The sequence below is a fragment of the Grammomys surdaster genome, unplaced genomic scaffold (assembly GCF_004785775.1).
Source record: "Grammomys surdaster isolate TR1022 unplaced genomic scaffold, NIH_TR_1.0 146, whole genome shotgun sequence".
NCBI lineage: Eukaryota > Metazoa > Chordata > Mammalia > Rodentia > Muridae > Grammomys > Grammomys surdaster.
This window is the reverse complement of record NW_021604604.1, coordinates 9,853,097-9,868,029: the sequence shown is the minus strand read 5'-3', so window position 1 is coordinate 9,868,029 and position 14,933 is coordinate 9,853,097. Positions and strand designations below refer to the sequence as shown.

General features: G+C 42.7%; 1 protein-coding gene and 1 non-coding gene across 2 annotated transcripts in view; both read right to left on the bottom strand.

The window, feature by feature from the left end:
• The window catches only part of Fam171a1 (family with sequence similarity 171 member A1), a 119,719-nt gene that overhangs the window by 76,727 nt on the left and 28,059 nt on the right, over nucleotides 1–14,933 (bottom strand). The gene's annotated exons all lie outside the window — the stretch shown is intronic.
• Nucleotides 5,052–5,155, bottom strand: LOC114619099. The gene has a single exon (XR_003711062.1). It is a non-coding gene; the product is annotated as a U6 spliceosomal RNA (small nuclear RNA).

Here is a 14,933-nt window from a genome sequence, read left to right as displayed (position 1 = left end):
AAGGAAGCGCCACATTGGAAATATTTCATATCATTACAAATTCCCAACACTGCATCCGCACAACCCAACTATAAGATGCAATGTCCAGGACAGAAATTCACCCTGTAGTTCTTTCTGAGCCCTTTGTTATGCATGAGTTACATCCAGCACGGTTTCCTGTTTTGTACATTTGTCATGTCTCTGAGAAATAAATAGTAGATACTGTTGCTGAGTTTGGGCCAAACCAGCTATATGTGATTATGTGACACAGCACAAAATTCCGCAGGAAATAAAATTCTAATGGTCATAATTCCTCGCACAGGTGACTAACTGTGTCATGTGGTACTGTGCGGTAACCTCATGCCTGACACAAGCACGGGTCATTACAGTTTTGAAAACCTTTGCAGAGATTAGAAGGCTGATAAAAAAAACCCACCACTGGGAGTTAAAAACAGCTTTCTGAAATTGTTCTAATGCACAAATAATGCTTTGCTTTCTTTGACAGCTGTTCAATAAATGAAGGCAGCTGGAGGCAGAGTCGGCCGCCAAGGGACTTCCATTTGATTCTCTACCAGGTTTTCTTTTCCAGAACGCTCTCCAACATTCAAACCAGTCCTATTCATCTTAAACACATTTTAAAAGGTGGTTTTATTTTAATTCATTTCCACCACACTCCATCCATGCTAAATTCAGTCTGTGGAGTTAAAGGAAACAGCTTAACTCTTCAACTAGCTGGCTCCAGGTAGAGACTCTGCTGAAGGTGGTCAAGTTACTTTCATCAGGACATTACAGGACATTACAGGCACTCAAGCACATCAATCACCAGTTGGTACTACTGGCCACTCTTCCCCGAACCATTACACAGTAACTATTCATGTTTCAAACAGCAAGTGTGAAAAATGGCTGCACACAGAAAGGAAGACGGCTACCACATGACCTCTCTGAGTGTTAAATCCACATCAGTGTCTGTCTTCATAGAGATTGGCCCCAGGATCCTTACCTCTGTCAGTCAGCTGTCAGTGACTGGGGAATAAAAGCAAAATATCAACGTCTCCATTTGCAGGTAAAACTTATCTCCTTTAAAAGACCATAATACTATCAGATGACGAGAATGTTCTACTGGGAAACAGATCTACCCAAGAAGCCAGTTCATTATAAGAAATATACTTATATTCTGTGCCATACTGAATTAAGAGAAGGACAGCGAATTCAAAAGCATTTGAATGGCATCAGGCTAAAATAGCCCAGTGTATATATGTTCTGAATCAGACTATCCCAGTCAGAGGAACCATAACCTCCCTGTTATGATTACACTTAAATAGTTGGAAGAAAAGACCATTATGTTAGGATTCCAGTGTTATGTAGTATATAATCTACTTTCAACAATTAAAAAAAGAAAGAAAGAAAGAAAGAAAGAAAGAAAGAAAGGAAGGAAGGAAGGAAGGAAGGAAGGAAGGAAGGAAGGAAGAAAGAAAGCTTACACAGCACAGTTTAAAAGAGTGCTCCCCCTTTCTGTGCTACCAAGAATACATCATTGGAAAAGTCCACATGGGATACAGGCCACTTCAAAAAGGAGCATCAAAAATGGAAAGGATGGCAGCCAGCCAATTTCTGAAGAGTGTGATCATGTGAGCTGTACATTCACTCCAAATGTGCGATGGAGGTGAACACACACACGCTTGACCATGAACAGCAAGGGATAGAACACAGAGCCATCTTCCTGTGTCCTGCCCAGCTAAGAACTAGCTTCTGTCTAGCCCAAGTCTGGTCTCCTGTTCACACCCTCAGAGTGGACTTGCCTTCTGCAGAGCTGGCTTCGTCTTCACGTCCTAAGAGGTCTAATTTCTTCTTTGGGGAAGACATTGTTCATTTATTTTGATAACACAAAATAATGTGAAAATTCAAAATGTGAACCATATTCTTTTGTGACTGATCATCTTTAATAAGCATTAGAACACTTCTGACGACTTTAATAAGCATTAAAACACTTCCATCACCCTCTGGTCTCCTACCTGTGTGGGCTGTCTCATGTACCCAGCTGGCTTTCAGTTGTAACTTCACTTACACCCATCCACCTAAGGCATGTCTAGAGGTTTCTGATTGATGCCATAAAATTCATTTAACCACAAGTAATTATTACAAAGCCTTAGATTCAAGGGTGAGGGGGAAAGGCGCCCTGGAAACAAGAACAACAAAAAGAACCCACAAGCCAGCCCATTACATTCTTACTATCAGGATGGGAGACACAACAGCAACATCTGTTAACAATTTCTCGAATCTAACACATATATCTCACATCTGCAGCCTTGGAACAGAGTAGAAAAAAGCAATCTAGCTGACAAGGCTTGAGAGAAGCTAAGGGTACTTCATGAACATGGCAAATTGTTCCAAGATGAACAAACTGGCTAAAACAACTTGAGGACTTAGGTGATGGCTGGCCATACAAGCATGAGAAATCGAGTTAGAGTCCCAGAATTCATATAACAGTGCTGGCCCTGTTGACATGTGTTTGCAATACTGGGAGGCAGGGACAGGCAGAATCCAGAACCTGATGGTCAGACAGCCCTCGCCTATTCTGTGGCCTCCAGGCCAGCGAAAGATTCTGCCTCAAAAGTTCTGGCCCTTCCACATGCCCACATGCGCATACACATACAAGCACACACACACACACACACACACACACACACCCTTGATAGCCTCTGTTTGATTGTTGTTAATATACACATGTACATAAATACATACAGACATACAAATAGATACACACAGACACAAACACACAGACACCAGATAGCCTCTGTTTGATTATTGTTAATATACACATATACATACATAATATGCATACACACACAGAGACACACACAGATGCAGACACACACAGATGCAGACACACACAGAATTTGATGAGCGTCCTGTCCACCCTCCCCCTTTTAGCTAGTGGGGTTCTATTCTATATACAGAAAGCACTGACTACAGTTTCCAATTGATCTTTCCAAAGAGCACAGAGAAGTCTAAAAGGTAGGGTAGTGTAGTCTGATGTAGGCGCCTTCCAGTCTTCTATGACTACTCTCATTCCAATCTTACTGTGAAGTGAAATACCCACACTATGTCTGATCTTTATAGTCTTTTCAAAACTCCAATGTATTCTCAAGAAAATTTACTGTAGTTGTTGCACTTGTATGGTTTATAAAATGTTTAATTAAAACAACTAATTGCCAACAAGTTCAACTGGTGACAATAATTTATGAACAAAACCAATTCTCCAAACACAGACTTCAACTCCCAAGGGCAGTGTGACATGTGGATTGGGTGTGTGTTGGGGGGTGGGGGAAGTTCTGCTTGCTGTGTACTGTGTTGCCATGGGTACCAATCCCAGTCCCATGTGGGGTACTGGTGGATCTAACAAGCTAGGAGTGCTTATCACTCTCAAACTGCCAAGGAGTTAGCCAAGATGATCGATATATATATATATATATGATTTTGTCAGGATTTCTGTTGTCAAGTTTCCTACAGGTAACTGTTCTTGTTTTATTAGTAGGATGATGAACAAAGACTTGAAGGTAGCATTTCTGATGCTAAGGTCCTGTTACCCAACTGGTTCTTGATTTGTTAGTAAAGAAAACCGGGGGCAATTGCTAGGCGGAAGGTACAGGCAGGACTTCTGGATCCCAGGAGGAAAAAGCAGACACAAGGAAGGAGAGAGGAGTTTCTGGCATGCTTTGGCGGGAGAAGAACACAGCAACCATGTGAGGTCTCCGGGTGTGTGTATGAGGGAGCTGGGCGGGTGGCCAAGGATGTTTGACAGGGGCCAGGTGGGACTAGCCACTGAAGTTTAGAGCAGGTGGAAAGATGGAGATAATAAATTGGTAAGGGAACACTTTTCCAGGTTGGAGATATCAGTGCCCAGCAACTGGGCCAAGAAGGCAAATTATAAAGGAACAAACTGTGTGTGTGTGTCTTTTGTCTGAGGATTCAGGGATTATGGATGGGGGCTGGTATCTCGGTCACTGGTCCCAGAGCAAAAGGTGGTAGCTTAAAACTTCACACAATAAGGACTAAAGATATTTGTGCTAATTTTTGGGATCTGAACACCTGCCAGCTCTTTCCCCTTGCTGATCATTCCTTGCTGAGATTTCCTACCTTCTCAACTTTATCTTTTTTTTTTTTTAATTTTTATTGTATGGCTCCTCCCAAAAGTCATAGTGTAGGCAAGTGGGATTAAAAGAGAAAACTTTATTATAGCATCATGATTTTGACAGCATAGTAAGATGATCCGATCTGTAATAGAGCTGGGTTTTTTACCGTATCAGCCATTCTGGGGAAAACCATTTAGTAAGCAAACTTATCATCTCATAGACAATGCTGCAGAAACAGTCCAAGTGCCGTCCCATGAACATAGCAGAAAAGCCTACCTTAGACACCTCTTACAACACGGTTTTTTACACTTAATAAGAAGCTCAACTCAAAACTAGCTTATACAATAAAAGTGGTGTCTGTTTATGAGACTTAAAAGCCAGAGGCACTGGGCTGGAAAGGGCTAGAATGCTTACTTTGGCCACAGACCCTCCTGGTTGGCTTGGCAACCCACTGTGCTCTGAGCAATCAGCTCTCACTCCCTCCATTTTACTGCCATGAAAGTAACCCCCTCGGCCATGTCCTTTGCCCCTCCCTCCCCCAAGCCACCATGATTCTGCCTGGGCTTCAGTCCTTCTCTCCCAGTCTTTCCCTTCTGCTCTGTGGGTCTCAATGTCAGCACCCTTCGAGGCCTGCCTCCTCTCTAGGCCATTCTGTGAATCTCAGCACTATAGACCTATAGCCTAAGTTAGGGTATTTCTCACAGCTGGGACTCAAAGCCTCACGGAACTTGCTCTATGCGGGGCATGCCCATAGCCTTCAGCTCTGACACTGGAGTGCGTATCCCATTTCTTTTTTTCCCCCAAAGCTGAGGATTGAACCCAGCCAGGGCCTGGCACTTGCTAGGCAAGTGATCTACCTCTGAGCTAAATCCCCAACCCCATAAATATGTAGCCCAGGCTGGCTTCCCTCAACAAATCCTACCTGCATATGCCACCACAACCAAAATGGAACGCTTCACGAATTTGTGTGTGATCCTTGTGCAGGGGCCATGTTAATCTCTGATTAGTTCCAATTATAGTATATGTGCTGCCAAAGTGAGCATCCCATATCTTTGTTTAATCTCTACATTTCACTCTTCTTGTCTTCACTCATGATGATGATGGATGCCTGGGTTCCACGTCCAGTCAGGTCAGAAAGTGAGTGGTGAATGATGCTGACTGTTAAGGCTGTAGACAGAATGACTTTGTTCTGACCTGGGCAAAGATGTCCGTACAGGGAAGAGAAACTGCTTTGAAGGTTGCACCATTCTATCTTTTCACATTCATTTCCTATTATTTAGTGTGTGTGTGTGTGTGTTCGAGTGTGTGAGCAAACATACCATGACATGTGTGTGGGGTCAGAGGACAATCTCGGTTGTCAGTTTTTACCTTTGACCCTGTTTTGAGACGGTCTCATTGCTACTGTGTAGGCTAGGCTAGCTGGTCTGTGAACCTCTGGGAAGTTTCATGCCTCTACCTCACATCTCTCCATAGGAGGGTTGGGATTACAGATGTGTATAACTATACCTGGTTTTAGGTGGGTTCTGGGGTTCTGAATTCATGTCCACCACCTGTGTTGTGTTTAATCCCCTGAAACCTCACCTCCTACACTAGTATTTTTCTCCTCTCCTCTCCTCTCCTCTCCTCTCCTCTCCTCTCCTCTCCTCTCCTCTCCTCTCCTCTCCTCTCCTCTCCTCTCCTTCTTGTTTTTCTCTCTCTCTCTCTCTCTCTCTCTCTCTCTCTCTCTCTCTCTGTCTCTCTCCCTCTCTCTCTCTAAATTAGGGACAGGATTATATAACATAGGTTTTTAACTCACTACATCACTGGCTGGCTTTGAACTCATGATCCTTCTGTCTCCTGAGCACAGGAGTTACAGGCATGCATTGCTATGCCCAGCCCCCACACCCATTTTGAAATAATGATCAATTTGGATTCTGCTCTTAAATCACACTTCTGACTTTAGCCTAATACAGATGAGATATATCTATGCCCAGTCTCACTGTAAACACTCTATGGATGCACAGGATTAAGCAATCGATGATGAACTGTTCTGTAAAAGAAAGAATCATTTTCCATTACAGTTTAAATTCTTCTGTTTTGTGTTCTATTAATAACTTGCAAGTGTCATCTGAGGACAGACTTCCATTCCTCCTGCCTTCTCCTACCCCCTACCCCCCATTTTTTTACCCCATAGCTAGTTTGCTGGAGCAGGATCAGTAGGTAGTTAAAAACAAGTCTCAAGTGGCTGCCTCTTGGGGACCAAGGCACATAGTGTACATTCACCACTAAGATTTCACTGTTTACAACGGAATATCAATAATTATCTATCCTCTTCTCCTCTGAAGTACTGATTAAAATATTTACAGTTCCAGGCTGGGGCTCTGTTGGTAAAAATGCTATATGGGTATAGGGACCTGGGTCCAGATCCCAGCACCTACATAAGAAGCCAGGCATGATGACATACTCCTATATGCCTAATGGGAAGATAGGGACAGGACGATCCCTGCACCTCACTGCCCAGCTCTTCTAGCCAAAACTATGAGCTTCAGGTTCCCTGAGAGACCTGTCTCAAAAACAAGGTAGAGCCTGATTGACAGATATTTAATAGCAACTTCTGTCTTCAACATACACGGACACACTCATTGTACATGTATGTGTACATACACCAAACATGTACACACACATTATAAAACAAGCTTTAACTTTTAAATCGAACTTCCCATTGAAAATCCCAAGGTCTCTGGGAAGTGATGTGGCACAGAGATCCACACTATGAAGCTGGATCTAGCTTCAAACTCATTCCTGCCCATTTGTAGCTGTGGTACTGTAGACAAGCTGCCTGACTCCATAGCAACCAAGGCAAATAAGCTGTCTGCTAAAACCAGAAGCTGACCTGTGCTAAGTGCTCGCCAAGTGCTAGTGACCATTACTCCCAGGAAACTATAACAGATGACCTTGTTCACTTTATCTTAACAGGGAAACCAGTTCACAACAGCTTAGGCAGAGATAACTATGCAGTCATTGATTAAACCCACCAGGTATGTCCACTGTCTTTATGAAAAATCTTTTTAATAACAAATATTAAAAAGTCAAGTATGGGTGTGTGTGTCTGTGATCCCAGCACTCAGGAGGCTGAGGCAGGAGGATCATGAGATTGAAGCCTGTTGAAGTAATTCATAGTTCCAGACAGCCTTGACTGCATAGCATGATCATACCTCAAGAATAAATGGATGGGTGGGTAGACAGAAGGTAGATCCTTGGTTTCTCCCAGGAACTAAGCAACTATATAAACAAGAGTAGGCGGATGCCTTAGAGTTTAATACCTGAGGCATAGTAACACAGATGCCCCATGTAACTGCCCCTTCACATGAAAGAGAATCATGCTAAGTGCATGTTTTCCGAAGCACAGTAGTGTGGGCATCTGGCTGCTCCACTGCGTTGATGATACTTCCTTTTCACTGGATTCCTTGACTTCCTTACCTTCTTTTGCCTCTACTTCCAATCTAGCTCCAGGAACTTGTTGTATTGCAAAAAGCTCCTGCCTTGGCAAGCATCTTTCTTTCAAATTTTAATGTCTAGCAAAACCAGATTATCATCCAGGGTACCAGGAGCCTTGGCCACCCTCCATCCCCACCTCTATCAGGGTTGGGATCAGCAATCACATGTCCATTGCTAGGCTGCTTTTCACAGATACAGTAGCCTAGGAAACATTCGGAATACCTTATAAAGCGAGTGAGTTCCATCAAGACCATGTGGCTCATCAGGTTCCAAACAAGAGCAACGGCAAAGCTCCCACTGTGAGTCAGGGATAGTATGGTGAGTCACTGTCACTGAGACACCAACATTCTAACAGGCATGGGTAGGAGGAAGTACAGTGACTTGTACAGGAAAAGGTGAAAGGCCAAGAGCCACAACACTAGGGGAGCAAGAGGCAAGAATGCATCTTTTCAACAGATCTGCATTTGTAAGTTTAAAGTGGGTGTGTTAATTTGAATGAAATATGAATAATTTATCCTGGCCAGTCAGCTATGATGGACAGCTAGAAACAGCAGGGAGAGCTTTAGTAATGGCTATTCCTGGTTTCCATTTAGGGTTAGACTTGGCTCCAGAGGTGACATCTAGTAAGGATAATGAACCAGGGGCTGGAGAGATGGCTCAGCTGTTAAGTAAGAGCACTGGAATGTTCTTTCAGAGGACCCATGTTCAATTCCCAGTGCCCAGAGGACAGCTCACATCCAGTTTCAGGGGATCCGACTCCCTCACACACACAATGCACATAAAAAAATAAATAATATAAAAGAATAATGAACCGGTCAATGGCCTTAAGGATAAATGAAGCATCCCTTTTAGAGGATGCTGGGAACAGGGTATATATGGCCCTATGACCTACTGAAAGCATGTTAGTATCACACTGGGAGCCATTTTAGAACAGACAGAATGCCACTTGAGAGCAAGGGAGACACAGAGAAGGAAGGTAGGGCCCTTGGTGATACTATCAACCATCACTTGAAGCCAAGGATATAACTTTGGCTCTTAGTCCCACAAGCCGACACTACCTTCATCATGGAAGCTAGCTTTAAGTGGAGCTTCTTATTAACTTAAAAGCCTTTGGCTTTTTAGTCTCATAAACCAACAGACAGTACCTTTATTATTCAGGCTAGTTTTTAGTCGAGTTTCTCATTAACTTAAAAGAAAACACTTTTGTAGCATTCCATTATGAATTGGGATGGGGCTCAAAAGGTTCCAAGCCTCCACGGGGAGCTCTGAGCAGTTAATGATTGCTAGAGGAGGCAGGGGAGTCGTAATCCTCACTGGTGTAGCCACAGGTAAGCCATCTTTGCTCAATCACCCCATGCTCGTGCAGGCAGCCCTCATTAAATACAGTGCCAGAAGAAGACATGAACGTGAAAGAAGGAGTTGGTGGAAGAGGAACATGAGGGGAAATATGATCAAAGTACTTCGTGTATGTCTGTCTGTCTCTACATATGTGAAATTGTGCAAGAATAAAAATAATTTTTAAATCCTGTTATAGAATACACTTAGCACTTTGTATACTGCTTTAGATGGCACTGCAGTGCACCAAGGCATCATTTCTATGAACCAAATTTGCTTGATGAATATTTTTCACCCGGAATGGTTGATGGGATAGGATAGAAACCTTGGGTCTGTTATAGATACAATCATCTTACTGTATTGGCAAAATCCTATCTTTTCATATAGTATTCTCTTCTCCCACTTGCCTACACCATGGCTTTTGGGTAGGGGGCCATTTGCATTTGCAAATGAAAATAAAGGATTAAAAAACAAAGCAAAAACCCTCCACGATAGTCAAGGGGTGAGGGGGGTAGGTACTTGGATCCCAGACACTGGCCACCATTAGGAAGATCGCCTGAGATTTACACAAGAAATGAATCAAAATTTCTCAGTTAATTTGTTATATCATAGATGTAAATGTCACACATGGTCTCTTAATCAATCCACCCTGATTTATATATAAATATATACATATATATATGTATATATACATATATATACATATACATATGTATATGTATATGTATATGTATATGTATATGTATATGTATATGTATATGTATATGTATATGTATATAAAATTCCTGAAGAGTGGGGCACACTACAAGACACTTGTAAAACAAGAAAGTGGGGTGGGGTTACCTTTGTCCTAGCTTTTGGGGGGGGCACTGTCTGTTTGCTTTTGTTTCATTTGTTTGTTTTTTTTGTTTTGTTTGTTATTTTTACAACTTGATACAAGCTAGAGTTATCTAAGAGGGAACGATAATTGAAATTTTTCCTCCTGAATATTTTTCTGTCAGCAACCCTTTGGGGGAACGTTCTTGATTAATGATTGGTGTGGCAGAGCTCAGCCTACTGTGGGTGCTGCCATCCCTGGGCAGGTGGTCCTGGAGTGTATAAAACACATCCTGAGCAAACCAGAGGAGGGTGATAGTTTGGTGGGGGTGGGTGGGATGGGCCCTGAACTGTGGTCTTAATGAAGTAGCTGTGGCTTGCTGGAGAAGTGTGTCACAGTGGGTGGGCTTTGAGGTTTCAGATGTTCAACCCAGGCCCAGTGTCTCTCTTCCTTCAGCCTGCCGATCCAGATGTAGAATTTTCAGCTACCTCTCCAGCACGTGTCTGCCTGCATGCCGCCGTGCCTCTCACCATGACAATAATGGACTAAACCTCTGAACTGTCAGCCAGCCCCAGTTAAATGATGTCCTTTATAAGAGTTGCTATGGTCATGGTGTCTTCACAGCAATAGAAACCTAAAACAGGGAGCAAGCCTGTAAGCAGTGTTCCTCTATGTCTGTGCTCCATTTCAGTCCCTTCCTCCAGGTTCCTGGCCTAAGTTCCTGCCCCGACTTCCCTTCATGGTGGACTATAACCTGTGATGTGAAATGAACCTTTTCTTCTCCAAGTCACTTTTGGTCATGGGGTTATCACAGTACTAGAAACCCCAAACTAAGGCTTGCAGATGTGACAAAACATCTTACAGAAACAGCATAAGAGAAAGTCTTACTTTGGCTCATGGTTTTCAAAGGTATCAGTCCATCAAGGGAGGAAGGCTGGCAGCTGGGTTGCCTCTATCTGTAGTGGCAAGATCTTGGAGTGCAATTATCACACGGAAGATCAGGGAACAGAAAAACTTGAGCAAGGAGAATAACTTGACTTTCCAGCATGCCTCGAATCCATACAAGTAAGTGCGCCAGATGTCACGGCTACATTAGGCTGGCTCTGGCTAGTCTACAGTGTCTCTGTAAAGATCCCTCTGTGGGGATTTTAACTGCAAGGACTTTCTACTGCCTCCACAAATCTTTTTTTAGTGAGAAATAGGAAAATCCAAACCCTGGACTTTTAAACATGCTTCTGTGATGATGGGTTTAAATTTTCCTCTTTCTCAGCTGATGGATAGCCCCTTACATTACCAACCTCACTCCTGTTTATAACCTACAGGAATCGTTAACTAGAACAGCCCAACACCACAGTTCATTTACAGAACTTTGAAGAGAGATTTAAAGCCAAACAGAAGCGAAGTGGCTGACCTTGAAGAACCGTGTTCCTCACACTATTTACAGGACAATGGGGGCTGCTGGAGCTGTTCATCCACAGAGCCCACAGTTCCTATCTCAGGTAAGGCAGTTTCTGCCATATCCCTGCCGTCTCCATCACAGTTCCCCCCCCTCTCATGTCTCTCTGTGAATGAGGTGTATATGGGTGGGTACACAGAGACACCCAATGTCCTACTGTCACTCTGCCCTCATTCCCATGAATGAAACTTAGGATGTAGCCACCAAGCCCCAGTGATCCTCCTGTTTCCCCTCACAACTTACTCCCAGAGCTGGGGTTATAGGCATGTTCACAGCCATGTCTATGTGCGTGCTGGGGATTTGAACTTAGGTCTTTATAGTTGCACAGCAAATGTTTTTACCCTTTGAGCTATTTCCTTACCCTCCCCTTATTTTTTAATGAATTGTTTTAACAGCTAGTATACATGTTGCTACTGTAACAGGCCCCCAGACCTTAGCATGACTGATGCCATGATGGAGGTACACTTCAGGCCTTAAAACCTAGTATGTGGCCACCAACATCTGCAAAATGAGAACAAAGATCTAATCCATCCAAATCCATAGTTCTGGAATGGACTAACCTTGCCTTTTGGCTTCTGCTTCTGGCTAACTGAAATGAGTGAACCAAGGATGTGGATTTGTGCTTGAAAGCTTACCCTGAGAAAGGCTGAGGACTGCATGGCATGGGAGCCCCAAACACCTATTATACCTAGCTTGCTAGCAGGGCAGTGTTTGGTTTTGCTCTCTGGATATTTTTCTTCTTATTGTGGTGAGGGTCTTTTTCGGAGTACAGGCATAGAGCCCCAAAATTCACTCACAATAAGCACATACTTTATTGGCAAGTTTTACTCCTAGCCAAGATAATAGTTCTGCCTGTGTTGGGAATGGCTGAATACACCTTATGCCTACAAGGCCAAGTGAGTTGAGAATCCCGCAGCTCAGGGAGACACCACCTCCCATGCTGTGGCAGGAATTCTGTACAAATCTGACTCACGATAAGGGTAAAAATAGACTCAGCCTCCTACACTGTAAGGAGAGATCAATATGTACGGTCCACGATGTTATCTCGCTTCAATAGTGTTCTCATTTATCACTTAGTAAAAGAATATAAAGTTGAACTAATAATAACATAATTATACCAAAAATGCCACTTTAAGAATCTATCTTGCTAGTAAGTTTGTGCAAAAAAACTTTTTTCCACTAAAAAAAAATTACCACATACATAAAGGACTTTTAATTTTATTTTCAATTTAGGGAACCAGTGAGTTTCTTGGGCTTGCTTACCAAACCATCTGAGGGGTACCTTAGAGAGACATGAGTGACGCTCAGACAGCTACATCACTGAAGTCTCATGTAGTCCATCAGGATGTTGTTCCCATGGAAACTGTATCATGGAGTCCTTTAACAGGATTCAATTTTCTTTAATTAAAAAAAATTATTTCAAGTGTGTGTGTGTGCATGTGGCGTGTATGTGTGTGCATGTGGCGTGTGCGTGTGTGTGTGTGTGTGGGGGGGGGTATTCCAGTGTGAGAATGTGGCAGAAGAGTCTGTTCAGATCCCCTGGATGTGGGGATCCAGAAGGCCGTGGACAGGCTGATGTGGATGCTGAACTCCAGTGTTCACGACTGAGAAGCAAGTGCTCTTAACTGCTGAGCCAGCTCTCCAACCCCCTCGACAGCTTTTTAAATAGAAGAAAAACAACACGTAGGCCAATGACATTATGAAAATTTAAATAGCAATTAAACACTTTACAGAAGATATGCCCTTTTGTGCAACAAACACTGAGAGCCAAAAACCAAAACCGCCAAAGTCATTTGTTTTGTATCCTGATGCTGAGAAGGGATTTCAGCCTTTTAAAGCTTGTGCTAGACTCCAGAACACATTCTTTGTGTGAGAGATTAACTTGTCAACAAAAGCAAACTGTACATTCCACTGTGCTTTATCTCTGTTCACAGATGAACTTTATCTTTGTTTCCACGGAAATGAACAACCGTGTGGATACAGATATACCATTTCCTCTAATGTGGATTAAAAGTTTTCAGAGGAGGCCGGAAGAGTGAACTTAGTGGTAGAGACCTTGTGGCTCGTGCACATGGCCTTGGGTTCTGTTCTTAGCACTGCATTAAAAAAGTAAGAAAGGAACGGGATCCTAAGACCGATAATGATGACTGGAGTTGGCTTTATTTATCTTAAGACTTACATTTATGACTTGGCTAAACTTTTATTATTTACTATGACTGATGATGGGAAGGAATTCCATTGATCTCTGCAAGTGCCTTATCAACAATCAGGAACTGAACACAGCAGGAGGCATCAGAGGCCCCTTGACTGACAGCTGTGCATCCTATTCAGTCACTGATACTATAGTCTGGGGTCAGAGACATGGCTTCGAGAGATGACTTAGCAAGTCAGGGCACTTGCTCCAAGCCTAAAGGCCTGTATCACCACTGCAATCCACATGGTCTGATAGGGGTGTTTCCTACAAGTTCTCCTCTGCCATTCTCACATATGCTATGACACATAATGCTTACACACACACGGGCGCGTGCGCACACACACATACACACACCAATAACTGTATAAAAGACAAAAAGTTTAAAAAGATTTATTTTATGTGTGTGAGTGCTCTATCTGCATATACACCTGCATGCAAGAAGAGGGCAGTAGATCACACTACAGATGGTTGTGAGTCACCATGTGGTTGCTGGGGATTGAACTCAGAACCTCTGGAAAGTCAGACAGTGCTCTTAACCACTGAACCCCAAAAAACACAATTTTAAAAAGATATCAGTACTGTAGTCTGATGGAGAAAGGAATGATTCCAGTAACGAAAAGGATGCCTTTCAGATCACAGTACCTCAAAAGTACAGGTGAGGCACAGGGAAACCTACAGACACAAACACTCATAACAGAAGGCCACCGTCCAGGTAGTACCCACCACTTTTAGGATAACTGGATATTTTGTACATCTGTTTTCACCAGAAAGGGTAGGCTAAAAGAGATCCAATTTCATTTTTTTTAAATAGCAAAGAGTACTTTTATCAACAAATGTCTGTTTATACCCTACATATAAGAGGGAGAAAACTGGTGCTCAAATATCAATGGCTGCCATGCAGGGAGGCTGTGGAGTTTGTAAGGGCAGAAAACAGAAGAAACATTTTCTGTGAGCAGCACAAATTGGTGTTGCCAGGACTTTGATTTTAAGATACAACTTTCCTATTCTGCTGTTAATAGTTCTAAAATGTGGGTATGTTCTGTCTTAGTGAGGAGCATTGCTGTGAATAGACACCATTACCAAGGCAACTCTTTCTTTCTTCCTTCCTTCCCTCCTTCCCTCCTTCCTTCCTTCCTCTCTCTCTCTCTCTCTCTCTCTCTCTCTCTCTCTCTCTCTCTCTCTTTTTAATTTTCTTTTTATTTGGAGAGGAAAGAGTTTATTTCATCTTATACATTACAGTACATGGTATTCAGGATAGGAAATCAAACATATACTTGGATGCAGGCACTGAAGAAGAGGTCATGAAGGAATAGAACTACTATCCTGTGCAGACTGATTTCTTATTCCAGCTGTTCAGGGACGGCATCTACAATAGTAAATCATCAGTCAAGAAAATACTCAATGACCTTTTGCCTACTAGACAATTTGATGGAGACATTTTCTCAACTGAAGTTTACTTTTTCAGTTTGACCCTGTTAGATTATATTTGAATAACAAAGAAAGAAAGAAAGAAAGAAAGAAAGAAAGAAAGAAAGAAAGAAA